The following is a 22,724-nucleotide window of genomic DNA, read 5'->3' as shown; positions in this document are numbered from 1 at the left end:
GTAGCTGAAGAGTTAGGAACTCCTCTTTCCCTCCCACGCCCCTGTTTCCTTTATTCAGTGGCTTTCTTTCCTCCACAAAACTGCCAGCACTCAGCCCCGAGAGGACAGCGAAATGTCGTGTTACCTTGAGGTGAACGGGTATATAGAACGGGTCGTGACCTTGCAGGAGAGAACGCGCGTCAGGCAGCATCCAGTCAGTGGAACTTCAGAGGAGCCGCTGGGTGAGAGGAACTGGGGGCATCGACCTCGGGGGGAGAGTTTCACACGTGACGCTGCGCCCCAGGCCGAGGGGGGGGGGAGGGGGGCTGCGGTCACGTGGCCGCCTCCACCTCCACAACCTCGTTCTTTCTGTTACCACGCTTCTCGTTAAGCCCACGTGGTTGCTTTCTAAACTGCATATCCACAGGCCAAAAAGAAATAAAAAGCTTCTCGGCGTGAAGATGAAGGTTCTTTGGCAGGATCTTCCTCTGTCGCTTCGTGAGCGCAGCAAACAGAGAACTCCCTTCTTTCTGACTTAAGTTACACATATTTTTTCCCTCTTTTTTGCTTTCAAAGCTGGCAGCCTCATAAGAGCAGTATTCAAGCAGACTGAGCCAAGGATGCGGGGCGTCATGAAAGGAGCATTTCTTGTCCTCCTGGCCCCCTGTCCCTTTGTGCCCTCTCTACCATGTATTATTAGCCACCTTGCGAAGTCGGAACTTTGCCAACAACTGGTTTCTGGATGCCGTGGGTCGCAGTCTAAATCTGCTGCTTGTCCAGCAAGATGAGTTCGTTTCTACCGTTTGTAGAAAAAAAAAAATCTGATCGGATTTTCTCACACTCCTTTAGGTTATTAGTATATGTGCTAAGTCACCTAAGTAAGCTAGACGTAATGCTGATGCCGGGTGCTCATTACGGTTTGGGTTTTAATGTGAATTTTGCCCAGATTGATGAATGGTGTGCCCATTTGACCTTTTACTTCTCTTGCTGTTAAAAAAAATAATAATAACTTTGACCTTCCTCTCTTTCTCCTCTTTTAAAAAATATGTTCACGTGACCCACCAGCCCCAATTAGTTGTCTGTAATGCAGGGTGGGAGAGTGTCATTTCAAATCTTTTATAACTGGGGAGTTTTCTGGTGGGGGGAGGTAAATAACAGAGGTGCTTTAGCTCTTGTCATTGGCTTATGCTGATAGTCTGGAATTATTTTATAGATTGTGTTTGGCTGCCTGCATGGTGCTTGGGCGTGATTAATTTGTGCAGCTTGCCATTGGATAAATAATATTCATTCCTTGGATCCTTGTTCAGAAGGGATTAGCCAAGTGAACTGGAAAACATGCCTTTGCAGGAGAGCTTTTGCTGTTTGTGATACTCAATGAACAATCTAGTGGCTGATTTAATTCAATTCTTAGAGGACTAGCTGACTCATTGGCTCTTAATGCTTCTTAACTTCTTGGGCAGTGTTTTAATCTTCAGTTTCTTACACATGCACCAATATTATAGTGGACATAGTTCAGAACTTAACATTTCCCCAGGGACCTTTGCTCTGAGAATTCAAAATAAATACCTTGTGAGTGGGTATCAAGAAAATTGTTTTTCTGATGGGTCTGTTTTTTCTGTCTGTCTTCTAATGGAAAAAAAAAATGGCTTTGAAAAAGTAAAATAAACTTAGTTTTTTTTTTTTTTTTTTGTAAAGGGAGGATTAAAACAAAATAAAACATAAAGCATGTGACACCTGAGAGACCTATATGGCATAGAACTCTCAAAGCCCATAACCTGGCTTTGGGTTATAGTCGTGCATCATTTATAGGGCTAAATAATTTATAGTTAAGCCTTTGCCCTGTGGGATGGTTGTAGCGTGTTACACCAGTAGGTAAGGGTTTCTGTTCAAATTTACAGTTCACTTGATTTATGTATCAGATGAGTGACTGGAAAATAGAGGGGTCAGTTTAGGAAAGCTTTCTTCTTTCTGCTCTCCTTTGCCTTTGAATGGTTTCCCCATGCGTTTTGTTCATCTGAACACTGCGCTGACTTGCCCTGTGTAGGGGAGCTGCCTAGTTGCTTATAAATGTAGTAACATGTCTTTTGGCTACCAGGGAGTGAAGTGGTAAAGGTCCCAGTTCTGATTTGTTTTTCTTTTCTTTTTTTTTTTTTTTGATGCCTCCATGGACCAGACTGTTTCCCTAGTTCAATTTCAGCCTAAGCTTAAAGGACAGGGGAATGTAAGGTTGCAAGATCTAACTCATAAACATACAGGGTGGCTGGATACATTTGAATTTCAGAGGCACAGTGAATAACTTTTTAATACTGAATATGCCCCTGTATTTATATGGCAGCTCTAAGGGAGTGTTAGGGTGCTAGGTTTCCTGAGGGCCCTCAAGTTAGATCAGGTAGACAGAGATAATTGTGAGTGGGATGTAAGAATGGGAGAAGAGGGGCACCTAGCTGGCTCAGTCAGAGGAGCGTGTGACTCTTGATCTTGGGGTCGGGAAGTTCGCGCCCCACGTTCGGTATAGAGATTACTTAAAATAAAACTTAAAAAAATGGGAAAAGAGAGTACCATTTATTAGGCATTTTTTATATTAAATCCTGTGCAGTTAGTCCTCAGCTTGTGAGATGGGTGTTAAAAACCCTTTATACCTTTGAGGATGACAATAGCTAACATGTATTGAGTGCCTTCACGGAACTTCAGTGTATCCTCATTCCGTGCTGAAAATAACCCTGTGAGGGTTGAGCACTATTAGAATTCCCACTGGACAAAGAGGAAGCTGAGCTGAGGTCTTGTGACTAGTAAGGGAATGTTTGGAGTTGAAGAAAAAGGATGCATGAGGGGTATCTTGCTCAGGGTCGCATAGTTAGGAATTAGTGGAGCCAGGATTCCAATGCAGGACCCTTCCTTCCCATAGTTTTACTTTGGCTGCACATTGGACTCCCCCGAGGGTGGGGAGGGGGCATCAGAAGTCACAGATACCTGGGCCCACCCCCCCTCAGAGAGCTGTATTTACTTGGTCTGAGATTGGCCTGGCTCTCAGGATTTTCAAAACTTCCCCAGGCGATTTTAATGTGCAGCCAGGGTTGAGACCAGCTGCTTTACCCCATTTTTGGAGTAAAATGAATTACTCTCCTTAGGAAATCTAGTCGCTCTATGTGGCCATTCCTTTAGCTCCTACCCCTCCTCCACAGAAACTCACCATTCCAAATCTGGCAGCTAATTTTTCATGGTCTTTGTTTCCTCAAAATTATTTTCAGGAAGTCCTGGTGAATATATGTTGGGGTATAAACAAACCACAAAGAAAGACCTCTCGGGGGTGTTCTGTTGATGGATTTTCTGAGCAATCTTTTCTTTTTTCATTCCCCCATTATACTTCCTGGAGGAGGGAATATCCCTTTGTTCTTCATTTAGCTCCAGCTGGGTACCAGGCTGGGTATTTGAGGAGGTTTACAGATTAATAAAACTAGACCACTACCCTCCAGGAGTTTTCAATTTTGGAAGGGAAGTATATAAGTGTAATTCTAGGTTTAATTTTCTTAAAGTCACTTCAGAGGAGTACAGAGTATGAGGGAATTCAGAGGTGGTGTGGAGAGTGGTCCCTGCTGTCTGCAGCTCCGGTTCGAATGCCTGTTCTGCTACTTAGCCTGTGCCCTTTCCGTCTCCATGCCCTCCTTGGCACAGGGGCTATGCGGGTCCTTTGATGGGGAGCCGGAGTCAGTCAACACCTGTGGAGCGCACACCACTGCCGCTGCCATCGTGGGCCCCGGGGGAGGGGGAAGGCGCAGGCCATACAGCTGCCAGCTTCCGTGCTGTAAGCTTTCCAGCAGGCCTTAGCTTACACTGCCCAGCTAAAGCATGAATAGTAGGTTACTAAGATTTATCTATTGTTCCTTGAATTCACAGGGCCAAGAATTTTCCTGAATTTGGTAGCGGTGAGGAGTCAGGAAGGTGCATGAATGGGAAACTAGACATACAACTGGAAGATAAGTTCCTTCCCAGTAGGAACTGGAGTGCGGTGGGAGGGCACCCCGAGACCCTAGGTTGGCTTAAAAAAAAAAAAAAAAAAAAAGGATTTCTAAGCCAGAGTGAATAGGGGCCTTCACTAGCTTGAACACAGCAGAAGTAGGAAGGGAGAAGGCTTTTGGTACAAGGACACAGAAGCATATTACATATGGTGAGTGGGGGAGAGAGGGTGACAGCTTTCAGCCTTGATGGTGACATTCACAGACGGACAACACGGGAGGAGAGGCTGAGTCTTAAAGGGAAAAGGATGATGAATTAGGTTCTGGGCAAAGTTCTGTTGTAACCTTCATCACAAGCCAAGCAGTGCCTTACGATGTACAAGCCGTGGTTGCACATTTGGGGATAAGGTAGCGTCTCTGTAACTTCTGCTGGTTTCAGAGCTTGAATGAAGAAGGGTCCACGCCACGATTACTGTCCTATCTGTCCTTTATGTTGAACTTGGGCTTTCTTGCCCTTGTCTGTTTAGGTGCAAGTGTGATACTTGGCACAGGAAATTGATAAATCTTCTATTGGTGTTTGACCAATGGGGCACTTTCTTTATTACCAGACAGTTCTGCAAGCAGTAAATACTTCTGGTATCCTGAGTATACTTACTTCTAAAGGCGAGTTAGAGTAATGAGACATTTCCTAATGCCAGGCTCAACTTATAATTCAGAAACAGAAGGCAGATGACTCGGGAAGACTGCTCCCACTCACGATTTTTAAGGTCATTGGAAAGCTTCCGTTTTTGTTGCAAGCTCTGTACTTTGTGTATGATATGTTGAGCCTTTTAAACGATTGCTAACACTTAAACATTTTATCTTTGCCAGTATAGCCTGGACCAGGGGTTGGCAAACTTTTTCTGTAAAGTGCCAGACAGTAAATATTTTAGGCTTTGTGGGCCCCACAGTCTCTGAGGAGACTACTCAGCTCTGCTGTGGTAACATGAGTGCAGCCATAGACAATATGCAAACAAATGAGCTTTGCTGTGTTTCAGTAAAACTTTGTTTACGAAAACATGTGGTAGACCGGACTCGGCCCTCGGGCTGCACATTTCTGACTCCTGGGATAGTGTATGGGCCGTGGGGGCAGAGCTTTTGATTTGATATACAAGTTTTTTTTTTTTTTAAAGATTTTATTTATTTATGTGACAGAGAGACAGCCAGCGAGAGAGGGAACACAGCAGGCGAGTGAGAGAGGAAGAAGCAGGCTCCCAGCGGAGGAGCCCGATGTGGGACTCGATCCCGGAACGCCGGGATCACGCCCTGAGCCGAAGGCAGACGCTTTAACGACTGCGCTACCCAGGGGCCCCTGATATACAAGTTCTTAGCTGTGTGACAGACCCTCCATTTTATCAGCTGTAAAATGGGATCAGGAGAAGAACCAACCTCAGAGTGGTTATTATGATATTAAATGAAATCACACAAGGCGGTTTGCATAGTGGCCAGAATGTAGGAAGGGCATAGAAAGGTTAGCTAAAGGAAAAAAACAAAACAAAACACTGATGTTCCATTTTGGTCTGCATTATACACAACCCTGATGTTTGATTGCAGTCATTTTCAGGTAAGACAGAACATGAAGCAAAATTTTTGAAGGACCATTTAAGATCCCAGCTCTGCCCGGTGAACAGCTATAAGCTAGTTATATATTGGCTCTTAACAGACCAGAAAAAGTCGATGAGATCATGGAAGTGCCACATGGCCGGTACTGTTCATTCTTCGGATGGTTTTTCTTCTTGGAAATTCTGTGTCATTCTCTTTCTGGAAGTGAGTTAGACTTTGACCTAATTTTTGGGGTAGATTCGGGCTCCCCTTTCCTCCCCCACAACAGCACAGGTATAAGGAATAATTTCTGGAAGTGAAACATAATAAGCACTTATTGGGCGCCTGCTGTATGTTCACATTGAGTGTGGTGTTTTCAGTTACCCTGGAGCTTGTAGTGGAGTTGGAAGAGAAATACGTATATATATACACAAAAGAGCCAGGCACAATGTGAATATATGTAATAGTATATAAATAAGTGAGGGCTCATGTGACGTGTGCGTGTGTGTGTGTAAGGATGCTGAGGAGATTCAGCCTGAGGAAAAGAGTGCAATCAGATGGTGTTAACCCCAGGTGGACATTTCTTGGGGCCTTGTGAGTGCTGCATAGATAACATTCCTAGGAAACAATTCAGTCCTGTTCCCCACAGAAATCAAGGTTGATTTTTGTGGATAACGTGTCTCCTCATTTTAAAAATGGCACAGAATCACCAGTGCAGTGACATAGAGGGTGGAACTTCGTGGTGACAGCCCATGGGGACAGTAATGGCTTTAGGCGTGTAGTTTTCCTTCACACTTCAAAGAACCCCAAAGTAAGGGTGATTTATTTATTCATGAAAACATGCCGCACACAACTGCTCCTTGCACCTGAAGTCTTGTTGTGGGTGGCCAGGCTGATCTGCTGAGAACGATGGTGGGAGGAGAGGTGGGGATGGCAGCTGCCTAGCGCAGGCATTTGGGGCTGTTGGGTTCACTGCCATAAACCCAGCGTATTGAAACGGAGTGTGCCCGAGAGTTGGTGCTTGATATTTTCTGAATAAGTGAGCAAAAGAAATACTTGAGATCCGATATTGCCCTAAATTTGGTGTGGGGCCTACAAGCAGAGGGGTCTAGTGACAGAATGGACATAAAACAAGGGAGAATTATTCCACAGATGGGGGCTATGATAAGTGTTCGGGTGGCCAGAGGTGAGAGGGCCAGGTGTCCCTCTCAGAGTTCAGGAAGGCTTCAGTCGTGGTATTGTAGGAACTTGACCTTTAAGGATGGGTGGAATGATCCCAGGCGAACCGGGGCAAGGAGGACAGGGAAGGGCCTGCCTGGCAGGGGAATCGCTGGGCAGAGACATGGTGGAATTCAAGACAAGACAGATCCGGGGAGTCCTCACAAGCCCTCCATGCCTGGGGGGGAAAGGCTCATGAGAAGGGTCACTGATACGCATACCTGGAGCCCCACTGCGGCTGACTTCTTGACGTTCTTTGATGCAGGGACAACAGTTAGATTTCTTGGGGTCCTTCTTTGCATTCTGAGTATCAAAGACCTTATGGGTGTTCCCACCCTGAAAGTGGAAAGGACCTTCTTCAGCAGAGCAAACACAGGAGCGAGGAGAGAAGGGGTGCCTCATCCGTGCAGTTGGCCAGGTCACCTCACCTAGCCCTGGGCCTGGGGTGGGGACAAAGGTGGTAGTCAGCCAATGTATCCTGCATGCTGCTTTTTGGTACGAATGGTAGGTAGGGAGTGGAAGGAAGTGACATTTCCTCCTTTAAATAACAGTTAAAATTTCTTGAGGAGCGTGATTCATGTGCCGGATACAGTTCGAATGGCTTCACCTCTAATCCTTGTTTTGGAATTCCGTAATATCCCTGTGAGATTGGTACCGTTAGCCCTGCTGCTGTGGCTTTGAGGCAGACATCTGTGCTGTTCCTTGCCGTATCTCCCGTGCCTGGAAAGGTGCCTGGCACATAGTAGGTGCTGGATTTTGAAAGGTTTGGTGAACTGCAGACATGATCTTATCAAGCTAGACTGGTTCCATGTGGCATTTGGAGATAGAAATGTATGATTTTGAAGTACGGATTCTTCTCTGCCTACAGTATCACCTCCTTGGCGCTTATAGGAGGAGATCCCCTGTTTTTTGGACCTGAGGACTCCTTTTAATTTTTTTAAAGATTTTTATTTATTTATTTGGCAGAGAGAGAGAGAGACCATGAGAGAGGGAACACAAGCGGGGGGTGGGGGGTGGGAGAGGGAGAAGCAGGCTCCCCACTGAGCAGGGAGACTGTTGCGGGGCTCGATCCCAGGACTGTGAGATCATGACCTGAGCCGAAGGCAGACCCTTAACGACTGAGCCACCCAGGTGCCTGTGAGGACTCCTTTTTAATGTTCCAGTTGTGGAATGCCCCACATGGATACTTCTGGTCAATCTCTAATTTGTTACGGATAAAAAATTTACAATAAATGAGGTGATGTTTAGAAACAGCTTTGTATTTCATATATTAGCAACAACACGTGTGTGTGTGTGTACGCGTCCTAATCCCATCGTCCGACAATGCTTGCTTTGTACAAGAACTGGGTCCCCTGCAATAACCCACCTCCAAAACTGACAGATTGGGAAATTTGTGGCTTAGGGCATGAACTCTGCTCCTGGCATCTGGGTTGGGCCTAAGTCTGGGCTGACCCCAGAGCTGGAAATTTAGTGGCTCAGCTGACAGAGCCCCTGTGCACAATTAGCTGCTGGCCCTTTTCAAACAAGGAGTTCATTCCCTTCAGAGACCTTTTCTAAGGCCTCATCTTCCCCATGGGGAGAAGTAGGAAAGTTCTCTGCCCCAGGGAGCTTGTAGTCTGCTGGAGGAGATAAAAATGGAAATGGGGCTGACTGTGGCAGGAGAAACGAGGAGAGAAGAACATTGGAGACTGTCTCACAGGTTTCTCTGTGGTCCCTGGATCTGGATGAATGCCACGATTTTCTGTCTTGTTCTAGTTGTAGCATGCGTTCCTGAAGGAAGCATAAAGGAAACTTCCATTAATAGAGCTGAACATGGCACTGATTCAGTAGGCTTGCTCTCCAGCTTATGGAAGCAAAGCAAAAAGATAGACAAAGGGGAAGGAGGAAATGAAGGGAAGGGTGTTTGAACTCATCGGGAACCCAAACAACGATGTCTAGCATCTCCTCCCACCCTCATCTCCCAAGGTAACCACAAGATAGTTTCATAAAGAGAGTTCCCCACAATCTTCCCACACTTTGACGACACTTGGGATTCCTGTCTCTGGGGAACAAAGACTGTCTCGGGAAGAGTCACTACATGGGGTTAGCATGAATCTATGGTTTGAGGACTGGGAATTAGGCCAGCAGTTTTTTTCGTTTCTTTGGGTTTTTTTTTTTTTTTTTTTTTTGAACTATAGAGCAATTTGTTAAAAATAATGTTTAAAAAAATACATCAAAATCTTGTTTCTCACCATAATGAGAAAGAAGGTACAAGAGGTCAAACATTGGCTTTTTCTAGTTCTCATTTGAAATGTTTATGAGCCAGAAAGCTTCTTCATTAAACAGCAATTTCAACATTGCAGGGCTATATGTTTTGGGGGCTGTTGTGCTTTCACAGAATTTTTGAAATGTAGCCACGCTTCAGGGTGAAAATGCAAAGTGAAAATGCCAACGTGGACACAGTAGATGTGCTTTTATCCGCCTTCCTGCCTTAGTGGATTGGTTTTGTTTGTGTGTTCATTTAGTGTTGGGAAAAAACCCATCAGCCTGCTCAGTCCCTGATCTCACCAGTCCAACGAAGGCAGACCCTTTCAGACTCTTTCATCCTCACTCATAATTTATGTAAACTTTTGGTACCTGCTTGGGTGTTCCAGGAAAACAATTCATCAGCATTGTCTTCAAAAATTCTCATTTTTCTATCATTTTGACTTGATTTTACCAGATGGCGATCTTCCCAGTGTGCTTCCTGGTTCTTAATGTTCAAGCCGAATATAGACTTAACCTTGGTGTAAAAGAACAAATTAGCAAATAAATGATCTGGGCCTATCTAGCCCAACATACTTTTTTTTTTTTTAAATGAACTTCTGCTATGTGGAATTAGAAGATGGCACAAAAGCTGTTGAGTTATTCATTCATCCCTACAAATATTTATTGAGCTCAGTGTTCCAGATGGCTAGCTACAGGGGAGTGAACGGGAAATTCAAAATCACTGCCCTAAAGGGGCCTACATTCTTCTTGTTGGAGTGCGTGTGTAGAGAGAAGATAGATAATCTAATAAATTAACAAGATTGTTTGAGAATATAGTAAGTTCTGTGAAAGAAGTAAATGGTCCATGCCAAAGGGAGGAGGAGGAGAAGGAGAAAGCTCATGGTCAGTGTTCAAAGGATCCTTTTCTGAATAGATGGAAGCAGTGAGTGGAGCAGGTTTATTAGGATCTTTTTGGTATAGTTTAGTGAGGGATACGGATGGATGAATATTTGTGTCCTGCCCCTCCCCCCATTCGTGTTGAAAGCTGATCCTCAGTGGGCTGGTACTTGGAGGTGGGGCCTTTGCAAGGTGCTTAGGTCATGAGGGTGAAGCCCTTATGAATGGGATTCGTGCCCTTATAAAAGAGACCCTAGAGAGTTCCCTTGCCCCTTTCCACCACATGAGGACACAGCGAGAAGGAACATCTATGAACCACAAAGTGAACCAGACACTGAACCCTGCCAGAACTTTGCCTTTGGACTCTCCAGGCTCTAGGACTGTGGGAACCACATTTCAGGTGTTAGAAGCCACCCAACCTATGGCATTCTGTTAGAGCGGCCCGGATGGATGAAGTCAAAGAGTAATTAATGACCTACAGTGAGACAGTGCTGACTCTAAGTCTCAGCTTTACGTTCTTGCATTTCCTCTCAGCAAACAGGAGAAGTAGTTGTCTGCAGGGCTGTTAAAGGGACCAAAGACAAACACGGCGTCCCAGGGCACAGTCCGTGCTCAGTAAACAGGAAGGGCTGTTATGAGCGCTGGATGTCCTATTTACAGGTCCTCTGTGAGTTACAGCTTTGAAAGAAGGGGACGTGGCTGATTGAAACTGTTTTTAAATTAAAATCAAACCCTCCGGATTTTTTTGGCGGTCAGCAAAGGCCAAACGCAGAGAAGGTGGCTGAACGCAGTGACCTTGAAATTCCATCCCTCCTGTCTGATATGCCTATTCGGCCCTGGCCAGGCTGTCCTGCGACATCCCTGGCACACAGCAAGCACAGCCCCTTACAGTCTGCAAACCGCTGTTGACTTCCATTGAATTATATTTAATCCATTCAGGGGGCAAATAAGCTTCCAGTGGAAGTTGCTGTTTTTAGAATTTGTTCTAATTCCACATGTTCTCTTTTCACATGTTGCATGTTTAAATACTGTTAGGATGTCTCTCCCTCTCCAGCTTCGGAACAAAATACTTCTGGGACCTGGCACTCAAATTCTTCTTCTCCGGCTTATTTTTACTTCCTTCAAAATCTCTTCCTGAAGCAAGGAGAGATCTAGAATTGTTTTGTAGGAGGAAAATTTTAAGACCGAAAACTAACTCATTCAATGATACTTATCCATTTGGGAATAGAGAAAAGAAGAGATTTTGAATGTTTTCCGTTTTCAGTGGAGAACTCCTGTTTGACTTGAACTAATGCCTAAAGCTGATAGAGCGCAGTCAGTAATGTATGTGCGCGCTGCCTAGAAGCCGTCAAATCATGAAGTGTGTGTGTGTGTGTGTGTGTGTGTGTGTGTGTGTGTAAGAGAGAAGAAACATGCATTTCTCTTTTATGGTTTGTCCTTAGAGGGGAATGCTTTCAAGAGAGTCCTCATCTGAAAACTGTAAGGTGCTTGAGGGCAGCCGTCAGGGTCTTCAGATACGCATGTGCTCACGTGTGCAAGCCTGTGCAAGCTCATGTCCCACCTTTACCTACTGCACACCCCTAACTTTCCAAGGTCAGTGGGGGCTAGTTTATTTCATGTGGACATTTTATTTTACTCAGGTTATCCTGGAGAAAATCCTGAAGAGTCATATGCATTGATTATGAAATTAGAAAATGTGACTTGTAGAAGGATGCCAACATAGGAATTTACATTCCCTTTGCCCTTTTCCCTTGAGCATTTTTGAGGCCAGTGTTTCCTGCTCTTGCTTGGATACGAGCAGCACCTGGGGAGCAAAATTTGGTTTGTAAGGTTTTCGCCTTAGAGATGCTGATTGACTTGGTCTGGTGTGTACCACTGACCTCTGGTGACTTTTGTGATGAGGCAGATTTGGAACACACAGGAAGCTGAGAAAAGGGGAATAAGATACAAGTTCACTTGGAAGGATACTGCAGGAATAAGGGACAGAGCTGGCAAAGTCTTGCAGGTTCAGAGTACGGAAGAAAGGGAAGTGGTCCTGGGTGCCTGTGGGTATGGGTGGTGGAGGGAGGAAGATGAAGCCTATGAAGGCCTTGACGCACTTGATGAAGGACCTTGCATTCAAGGCTAAAGAGTTTTACCTTCATTGTGGGCCCAGCACTGTGACCTTATTCACCGTGTATATTTTTTGTCCTTATGGATGATCACAGAAGTGATGTTTGTTTATTAAATTGAAACATTATGGAATTAAGTTGCCCGCTAAGGAGACAGTTTCCCATCATTCTACCCTGCCCAACTCAAATGCAGTTACCACCATGAAGTGTCTGGTGAATCACATGATGAGTGATTTAGGATCATAGCTCTGGTCGTGGGCGAAATGGAATGTAGTGGGGAAGAGAGATATTACACAACTTCAGTGTCCCAGGCAGGAGGTGGATGAGGCTCTGAACAGAGGCAGGGGAGGCAGCTGGGGGATGTTGGTGCATCGGGGAGCGGAAAAGATGGAAGGAGTCATTGAGCACACTTGGGCATGTAGTGGGAAATATATGGTTGGGGACATGTCACCTTTGAGGTGTCCAGGGGTGTGTGTGTGAAGATGTCTGTTAGCCCATTGGAAATACCGAAGTGCAACTTAGGAGTGAGTTATTTAGAGGTATGGAATGGGAAGACACAGATACGTGGGGGAAAAAATGACAGAGAGAGCAGTGGAGGCAGCAGAAACAATAGTAAAATGGGCATAACTGCTGAAGTATTTGTGTTTGCGAGGCTTCGTGAGATGAAGGGCCCGCCCGTAGAGTGCGGTCACGGAAGTGAGGTGAGTGGGGTGTCTGCACAGGTCAGAGGGGATAGAGGCCGTTCCCAGACAAACTCACCGAATGTAACTTCTCACGCTGAAAAGTCCCAAAGGAGCCAGCATGTCGTGTTTTTTAACTTGGGAGAAGTCCAAATACAGAATATTTACAAATTTAGAGAAACGTTCAATTTAGATTCTGAGTGTTGTCATTTCCAGTGCTATGTGGTGGGGGAAATCGTGTTTCTTGAGGATGCATTTTTAAATGTACCACTGAAAACCGTGACTGTGGTGAGCTTTGGATTTTTGATATTGGATGTGTGTGTGTGTGTGTGTGTGTGTGTGTGTGTGTGTTTGAATGGAGTTCACAGAAGTTACATTTGAAATCATTCGTCTTCTGGGGTAAATTTTGTTGACATTATTTAATAATTCTGTAAACTATTTTTCTGTTTACTTTTCTAACTATTCTAGATTAGGAAGAATTAACAAGGATTGTATCTTAGTTTAAAAAGTTTGAACTTAAAAAAGGGCAGATACATAAATGTATTTTTAAAATTTAAAATAATGGTGTTACATGTACGTGAATTTGTGGTGGATTCTAAAAATGCAGGTTTGGAAAGTACGCTGACCTCCCGTGGCTTCAGATACTGCCCCTTACTGCCCTGGAGGTGACTCGGTGCCTCCGAGCTTCAGCCTCCTGTTTGCTTGTGAGGATAGAGACCAGCATTGCTCAGGATAGTTTGAGGTTACACTCTGGATGAAAAGCTCAAGAGCAGTTGAAACCTGCCCAGGGTCGGTATTCAAAAAATGTCCATTGCCTTTCTTTTCTTTCTCTTTTCTTTCTCCTCTCTTCTCTTTTTTCCCTTGCTTCCTTCCTTCCTTCCTGCCTTCATGCCTTCCTGCCTTCCTGCCTTTCTGTCTTTCTTTCAGAGGGAGAGAGGGGGAAGGGCAGAGAGGGAGAGAGAGAATCTCAAGCAGACTCTGTGCCCAGTTGCAGAGTCTGACGCGGGGCTTCATCTCAGGACCCTGAGATCCTGACCTGAGCTGAAATCAAGAGTCAAAAGCTTAACTGACTGAGCTACTCAGGCGCCCCACCATTCTCTCCTTTCTGAAAAAAAATCATGCTGCATCTGTTAAGACTCTTTTGTAACACTATTTTAACACTGTACTTATGTTGTCAGAAACCATGCTTCCCAATGCATCTAGTGCACTTTATAATTTCTAATTTGGATTTTTCATTAAAAATTTAAAGCTTTTTAGTTTCATCAACTCATTTTTTTTTGCTGCTGACACCTGGAAGGGTGGGGATTTCTATGTCTGCTTTCCTGGGGGCAACTGAGTCCCTGCTGTCCAGTAACAAGTTGAGCCCCTGTGTCCAGATAGAACATGATGAGTGCCATGTTTCAGCCACAGATGGAATGGTTTCTCCTGCCTCTGCAGCATGTGAAAGGGTAGAATCAGAGAGGCCCCTCTTCGAACTGGTAGTCCTTCTGAGTATCACAGCAGCCTGGACACATAGACCACATCAGGAAAGCAGCAAGCACGAATCTTCTCCAGGGCTCCTCCTTTCAGAGGTGCTGTAGGTCATCGGAAGCTCTGTGACTTTGCACGTGTGCATGAGGCTGAGGCACCGTCACGTGACTATCTGTGTGATCTAATGTCATTTTGCTTTTCCATCATTGTCAGGGCTGCTGTTGTTTCTGGGTCTAAAAATGTAACCTCACACAGCCCATAGTCCACAACTCTGAGAGATGTTATCAGCCTGTATCACTTTTCTCTGTGAGGAGAAGGTAGGCTCTGCTCCTGTTTCAGAAATGTTGTCTTAAGATAGCTGGAAGGAAGTGTTTGAAAGGGCACACGTGCTTGGGATTCTGGGAACCAAGGAAACGTGCCCCCGATCCAAAGCTGCCTTTAGAAAAAAAAAAGATAGTACCTTTTGGGGATTGTCTCGGACTCACCCACAAGATTCTAAGGGGATTTGAAATTAAACTGGGTCACTTCCACTGTCTTAAGAATTAACAAAGTACATGAGGAACCGTCTCTTTAAAAATGCGCTGTTCACAAGAGTGATCCAATGCTTTGTAGATATAATATCCTACCATCTGAATAATCCGAATCTTGCATCCACTGTAATGGATGTTGAATAAAACTTTCCTCTGCTCTTGCCTTATTATTTGTATTATTATTATTATTGTTATTCTTAGTTTGCCTCCTATTCCCAATTGATCATTAGATTCTCCCTACCCCTTTTGTAACAGTCCGTGATTAAAATTATATAGTGATGGTTCAGCTCAACAGCTTCCCAGCTTGCATATGGATTTTGCTAATACATGCATCTTGTGTAGAATCCTAGAAATTGGAGTTGATTTAGAAGATAATCATATACAAACTTTTCCTTCAATAGATGAGAAACTGAATCTTTAGGAAGAGTTACTTAGAGGCAGAGGCTGTGCCTTGAATCTGAATATAAATTTTGGTAACGTTCTTGACAAAGACCTCTGAGCATTGGTATGGATTGTGTCGTATGATTACCGACACCATTTCAACATTTCTTTATGTTAAAAGACTTCTGAGCACTGGACAGCAGGAAAGAAATACAGAATTCACAAACTGCAAAAGGATGAGGAGGATAGTTCTTCTGAATGTGAGGGTCTCAGCATCCTGGCCACAGTGGTCAGACAGTGCTGCGGACTGGTCTGGTGTTAGAGGACAGTGAGTGGGCAGGTATTTGGTGAATTGCAATGGGCACAAGTACCTAAAGTTACTTAATCTCTGGAAGGACCCTTGACAGCCAGATGGGTAGCAACCCCTGCCTTAGACTTCCTCGCAGTAAGCTGTAAACTGAAATCGTGCTGCATTTTTCTAAGGAATATGTTTCACAATTAAGGAGGTTGAAATGAGAAAAAGTGCACGTAGAATTTTCACTTGAAAGCACATTGTAAACCTGATGCCTGGTTATTCGTTAAGTTATATTCCTGGGATTAAAATTTTGGTTTACATTCTCCCTCTCTGTGAAAGACACCATAGAGCCTTGAAGGGATTTTAGATTCCAGATTATTAGAGGGATGAAAATTCTTGAAACAAATCTATGTTGTCCTAAAGCACTGGTTCTCAGAGTGCAGTGCACACCAGTATCACCTGGAGGGCTCCCTACTGCAGGTTGCTGGCCTTCACCCCCAAATTTCTGATTCAGTGAGTCTGGGATGGGGCCTGAGAATTTGCCTTTCTAACAAGTTCCCAGGAGATGTTGCTGCTGCTGCCGCCATTCCAGGGACAGCACTGTGAGGACCACTGAATTAAAGGAAACCCAGCTATTTACTTAATATAATAGGACTGTTCCATTTATTTGTTGGTTTGTTTGTTTAGAGCTAACATTTATTGAACACTTGTTATGTATCAGCATTTGTACCAGAAGTGTTCTATTTAATTTGACACTTTATTCTCAACCTAGTTGCTTACCCAGTCACCTGCAGGCCTTTGCACCTCAGCTAGAACATCATTAAGCAGTAGCGTGCTGGTAAATATTTAACAATCGGCTTTATGTTTGAGGAGGAGACATAATTTTAGTGTTGCTGGTTTCTGTGGTGTAAATACTCCCATCTTGGCTCATTTAAAGCTACTGGACATCATATCCACCAGTTTGTGTAAAATTCCTGAAATTTAATCATTATCTGTCTTCACACCACCGAATCACAGAAAGTATCAAAGGTCACACTGAAATGTAACCTTAAGAAAAGGGAAACCTTGTGCACTGTTGGTAGGAATGTGCACTGTTGATGGGAATGTAAGTTGGTGCAGCCATTATGGAAAATAGTACAGAGGGTCCTAAAAAAATGAAAAATAGAAATAGCACATAATCCAACAATCCCACTTCTTGGTACATATCCATAGGAAATGAAATCAGTTTCTCAAAGAGATATCTGCATTCTTATGTTTAATGAATCATTAATCATAATAGCCAAGATACAGAAATAACCTCAGTGTCTGTCAGTAGATAAAAGGACAAAGAAAATGTGTTATGTATATATAATGGAATATTTTTCAGCCATAGAAAGGAGGAAATCCTGTAATTTGCAGGTGCATGGATGAAACTTCAGGCTATTATGCTAAGTGAAATGAACCAGACAGAGAAAGACAAATACTGTACAAAATCACTTATATACAGTATCTGAAAAGTCATACTTTCCCTCTTTTGTGCAGCTCTATTATTTTCCATAATTTTATCATCTGTATCACTTATTCATTCCTCTGCTTCTTCCTTCTTTGTGGTCGTTACATCCAGTCAGTTTCAAATCTCAGTTTAAACAGTCATACTCCTAGAGACAGAAAGTAGGACTGGGCTGGGGGATAGGGAAAAGGGGAGATGTCGGTCAAAGAGTATAAACTTTCAGTTATAAGATGAATAAGTCCTGGGGATCTCATGTATAGCATGGTGACTGTGATTAATAATACTCTATTACATATTTGGAATTTACTAAGAGACTAGATCTCAAGTGTTTTTACCACCACCACCACCACCACCAAAAAAAAAAAAGTAACTATGTGAAGAAAGAAAACTACTTTAATCTTGTGAGACAGAGTCTTACCATCTCTTTGAGGGTGAGGTATGGAGAAGGCTGAAAAATAAACCTTTGTTTACACCTGGGGGGTTAGATGGAGTTGAGTATACTCAAGACACAGTAGACATTGCAGTTCAAAACTCAAAGACTGGCTGCCCAAAGAAGCATTTTATTGGCTCTGAGGCTTTTTCATTTTGAATTAGTTGCTGACTTTGAGATTTTTTTGCATTACAAAAAAATACCCTAAATTTCTATCTTTTGTTGATTGAAACATTAGAAGTTTTGGCAACTCAAGGCCCAGATTCTTTCTCAACAACCATTGGTTGGAGCTGAGTAGCACCTGCTTCCTCCTCCCTCTGCACCTGGTTCAGACTGGGCAGGTGCTTCCCAGGTTTTGCTCAGGCCCTCAGCTAGGCGTTGTGTGGGACCCACTTCTTTCATTTAGCTAGCTCTACTGACTGGTACTTGCTCTTGGCCATCTGCATCATTTGAAGAAAATATGCATTGCTCTTTCTGGGTGCAAATTCCAGTGGGGGGAGGGAGGAAAGCATTTGATTACCTTGGAGGACCTTTAAAAATTTAACAATGAAAGGTATTTCTTTTTGTTCCTTCTTCAGTGATGTCACCATGCCATCCCCACCCCCCTTTTACTTTGGGAGTGGGAAAGAAAGAACGAGGAATTACCCTTTCTAGAAACAGAAGCCAAGACCCAGAGAACTCTCTTATTTCCCTTTCTATATAGACCTGGAATCTAGATGAGGATATTCCTGATAAGAGAACACATGCTCCCAGGTGGTTTAATAATTGTTTATGTAGTATAAACACTTTTCAGAATCCTGTTATTTATTTGTCATTCCAGTGTTTCTTTTCCCATTTTTCTCTCAGCATCTTGAGTCTGCCCTGCCCAAGTTGGCTTTTATATCCTTAGCTTTTGTTAGTATGGGAAAACCCAGGTCAAAAGAAAATTCTCACAAAGTCTTTTACCTGCCTGAACCACTCTGTGGTTATTTTATTTGAGTGTGGTGCAATGAGGGAGATGGTGGAAGATTCTCAGAGAGAAAACCACGGATTTAAATCTGATCATTATCAGATTGAGAGCTAAATATTTTGGCAACTTTCATGAGGAAATATGCCTGGGAATTTTCTGGATAAATATCATTCTTAAGTTTTGACAGCATGCAGAATTTAGGCCACCCACATTGTACGGGGCATAGAACTGTTCAGTGAAGTCTAAATGATGTGTTTCAAGAGTTTGGTTGAACTTGTAATTTAACCTGGGGGGGAGCAAACAAATACTTGTGGGAAAATATTTGTGCTCAGAATCCATAAGGAATGTGCAAGTAAGTTGCCTGCACTCTGGGAATACTGGTTTGCAGTTGAGATTGGTGATGGATGGCATTCATCAATAGCAAGCAGAGAAGAGCAAAGATGTTGACTCTTGGTTAGGCACATTGACTTGCTGAGAAACACTGCTGCTGGCTGCTTGGCTTATCCCATACAAATCAAGTTTTGTCACAGATGAATGATCAGTAAGATTCATTAAGCATTTTCTTTGTGCCACATGGTACAACACAGGAGTTTAGCACCATCACACTGTCAAGATCCTCACTTCTGAGATGGGGGAACTAGGGAAACTGAGAGTTGGTTACTCTATAGTGGTCTCATACATGTGTGTAAAGGAGCTAGGGTTTGAATCCAACTCTGTCTGACTCCACATTTTGAATCACATATTATGTGTACATGTCATAGTCCTTAGAAGAGGATTCCTTGACAGTTTTATTTTTTATATTCATAAATGTTGAATCTATAAATTCATCTCTGTGTTATTATTATTATTTTTTTTATTTGACAGAGATAGAGACAGCCAGCGAGAGAGGGAACACAAGCAGGGGGAGTGGGAGAGGAAGAAGCAGGCTCATAGCAGAGGAGCCTGATGTGGGGCTCGATCCCATAACGCCGGGATCACGCCCTGAGCCGAAGGCAGACGCTTAACCGCTGTGCCACCCAGGCGCCCCCATCTCTGTGTTATTTTAAACTGGATCCATATAGTTCTTTGTATATTGCTTAGCATACACATTCTATCCAACCAGGCATGAACATATTTTAATTTTATTTTTTCTTAAAGATATATTAATTTATTTGAGAGATAAAGAGAGACAGAGAGAGTGCATGCATGTGTGTGTTTGGGGGGAGGGGCAGAGGGAGAGTCTCAACAGACTCCCTGTTGAGCACAGAGCCTGACACAGAGCGTGATCCTATGACCTTGAGATCATGACCTGAGTCGAAACCAAGAGCCGATGCTTAACAGATTGTGCCACCCAAGTGCCCTGAACATATTTTTATTTTTAATTTTTAAATTTATTATTGAAGTGTCATTGACATCAGTGTTATATTTCAGGTGTACCACATAGTGATTTGACAAATCTGTGCATTACTCATTGCTCACCATGGTAAGTGAGGTCACCATCTGTCACTATACACCATTATTACAGTAGTTTTGATTATATTGCCTATGCTGTACTTTCTTCTCCATGACTTACTTATTTTATGACTGGGAGTTTATATTTCTTAATCCCCTTTACCTATTTTGCCCATCTTCCCACCCACAACCCCTCTTTCAAACACCAGTTCTCTGTGTTAAAGAGTCTGTTTGTTTTGTTTTGTTTGTTTGTTCATTTTGTTTTTTAGATTTGTCATTTCAGTGAAATCATATGGTATTTGTTTTTCTCTGTCTGACTTATTTCACTTAGTGTAATACCCTCTAATTCCATCCATGTTGTTGCAAATGGCAAGATCTTATTCTTTTTTCTGGCCAAATAATATTCCCTTGTATGTTTACCCCATCTTTTTTGTCCATTCATTTATTGATGGACACTTTGGTTGCTTTGAGATCTTGGTTATTCTGAACAATGCTGCAGTAAACATAGGGGTGCATATATCTTTCTGAATTAGTGTTTTTGTTTTCTTTGGGTAAGTGCCCAATAGTGGAGTCTCTGGATCATATGGTGTTTCTGTTTTTATTTTTTGAGCAACCGCCATACTGTTTTCTACAGTGGTTGCACCAGTTTCCCACCAACAGTGCCTAGAGTTCTCTTTTCTCCACATTCTCTCTAAAACATATTATTTCTGTCTCTTTGATACTAGCTACTTTGTCTTTGTTTTAATTGTTTTGTATGAATACATTATTTATTTACTTTTCTGTTGACTGACTTTTGGGTTGTTTGCAGTGTTTTGTTCTTCCAAACAGTGCTCCTAAGAACTTTTACATGTCAGCTTGTACCCATCTTCTGAAGTACATTTACAAGATTTCTCGTGTATAGCTAGGGGGGATTTAATGATCATTAAGGTATTAATATCTTCAACATATATAGGTCATATTCCTTGAAAAGCTGTTGAAAGGATGAAAGGCTTGTGTTCATAGTGCTTCAGAAAGCTGAACATCACAAAAGTGTGAAGTATAGAATGGAAGGGACAGACCTTAAGGAAGCCGGGCAGCAAAGAAATTCTTAAAACCAGTCCACTCTGAGACAGACCCTGAACAGGAGGGCAGCCCTGGGCATTGTCGTGAAAATGGAAAGGAAGAGGTGGATGTAGGAGACCTTCTAATAGAATTACTAGACTTCATAATTAACCATATTATGAAGCAGAAGACTTTAAGGCACAGTTCATTCATTCAAAAGTCTACTGCTGGGTCTTGGTGAAAAGGGCATAAAACAGAGACAAACTGTCTCTCCCTTCCTGAAGCTGACAAACACTAAGAGTGGGAGATGGAGGAGAGTACAGATCAGGAAAGAGGCAGTTACGCCACAAGATTCTCTGTGGGATAGGAGATGGCCAAGATGTTATGTATGGAGCACCTAGGACGGACGTATAGCCAGGAGGAGTAACAAAAAAGAAAATTATTCCAGGGCTAAAATACTTGGTACCTTTTAGAAGTAAAAGTAGTAGTTCAGTGTGGCTGGATCACAGTTTTGAAGGATACTCGCCACTTTGACCCTGTGAGGTAATAATCTCATTGTGGTTTTGATTTGCATTTCCCCCGATGATTAGCGATGTTGGGTGTCTTTTGATGTGTCTGAACAGATTTTGATTTTTAATGAATATTTATTTACATATGTATGTATGTATGATGATGAGTACATCTTACTGCGTAACACATTGCTTTATGCCTTACCTTTCTTTTTCTTTTTTTTTCTTCTTGTAGTGAATTTAGCCACTAGCCAGCCCTATATATATAAAGAAATAGATATTTTAATCTCCTTTCTTTCATTTAGTAAAGTTGGGAAACACCAGGTTTTCATACACCCACCTAAATAAAGTAGGCAGATTTTAATATTCTGTAAAAAAGCACAGCGTCTGGTGAATGGAGCATGTTGGAATTTCCACTGAGAATTCTCGCGTGCGTCCGTTTTCTGGTGATATCTGGTGCTCTCCCAGCTGACCCGGAAGTGTGCTTTTCTAAAGCATTTCTTTTTCCTTGAGGCCAGATGTGTCCTTGCCCTTTCTCTGACATGGCTCCGGGCCACCAGTGGAGTGGGGGTAGCTCTGGAAAGAGAGTGACTGCTTCAGGGGCCCAAGCCGTGGGGCCTTCACCATCTGTCCAGTGTCAGAGGCTTTCATGGCTTTAGATGGTGTCCTCACTACAAGGGCCTTTGAGGGTTGGGGCCACAGCTCTCCCTCTGACTCTTCAGTTATAGCTGCATAATTGGTTGTAAAACTTTCACTGGAGGTGAAAACTCATTTTGGCAGCCATTAATTCCCACTGTAATTCATTTAAAAACTGCAGCATTTTTATTAATGGAAAAGTAAGCTCCCGCATCAAACCGCCTGGCTCATATGTGTTGATAATTGCATATTGTTGATAACCATAAACTCCTGGATTACACTCATAAAAGGTAATAATTCCCAAGACAACCAGGAAGGGCACTAGAGAGTGGATGCAAATTCAGCCCTTGCCCTTTTGCCATTTGATTAGCTTCGGTTTTTGTTTCTTTTTTTTAAGATTTGATTTTATGTATTTGAGAGAGAGAGGGAGAGCACGAGTGCGGGGAGGAGGGACAGTGGGAGAGGGAGAAGCAGACTTCCCGCTGAGCAGGGAGTCCGACGGGGCTCCATTTCAGGATCCCGGGATCATGACCTGAGCCAAAGGCAGACACTGAACTGACTGAGTCACCCAGGGGCCCCGCTTAGCTATATTTAAATTAGTGGGAACTGATCAGAGTGCTGGTAATGCGTTGGGAAGTTGGGGGGGGTACTAAATAAGGGTGATTGGAGATTGAAGACTTTGTGTCCATGTGGGGACATGAGATGTGACCGCTGATGAGGCAGATGGTTTCTTGAGATCATCGCTAAGAGCTCAGAGTGAGTGGATAGTGCTTCCAGAAGATGGCTGCTCAGCATAGACCTTGTATGGTCAGAAAGGGATCTGCTCGCCTCTTGGATCCACATGTCATGTAAGCTGATACTCTGAGCAAGCGCTCGGAGAGAGAAGGGGATGAGGATAATCTGAAGGAGGGGGCTGGA

General features: G+C 43.3%; 1 protein-coding gene across 1 annotated transcript in view; it reads left to right on the top strand.

Moving 5' to 3' along the window:
- The window catches only part of EXT1 (exostosin glycosyltransferase 1), a 275,604-nt gene that overhangs the window by 56,758 nt on the left and 196,122 nt on the right, over window positions 1–22,724 (top strand). The gene's annotated exons all lie outside the window — the stretch shown is intronic.

This window comes from Ursus maritimus, unplaced genomic scaffold (assembly GCF_017311325.1).
Source record: "Ursus maritimus isolate PB19 unplaced genomic scaffold, ASM1731132v1 scaffold_9, whole genome shotgun sequence".
Lineage (NCBI taxonomy): Eukaryota > Metazoa > Chordata > Mammalia > Carnivora > Ursidae > Ursus > Ursus maritimus.
This window is presented reverse-complemented; position numbering and strand designations above follow the sequence as displayed.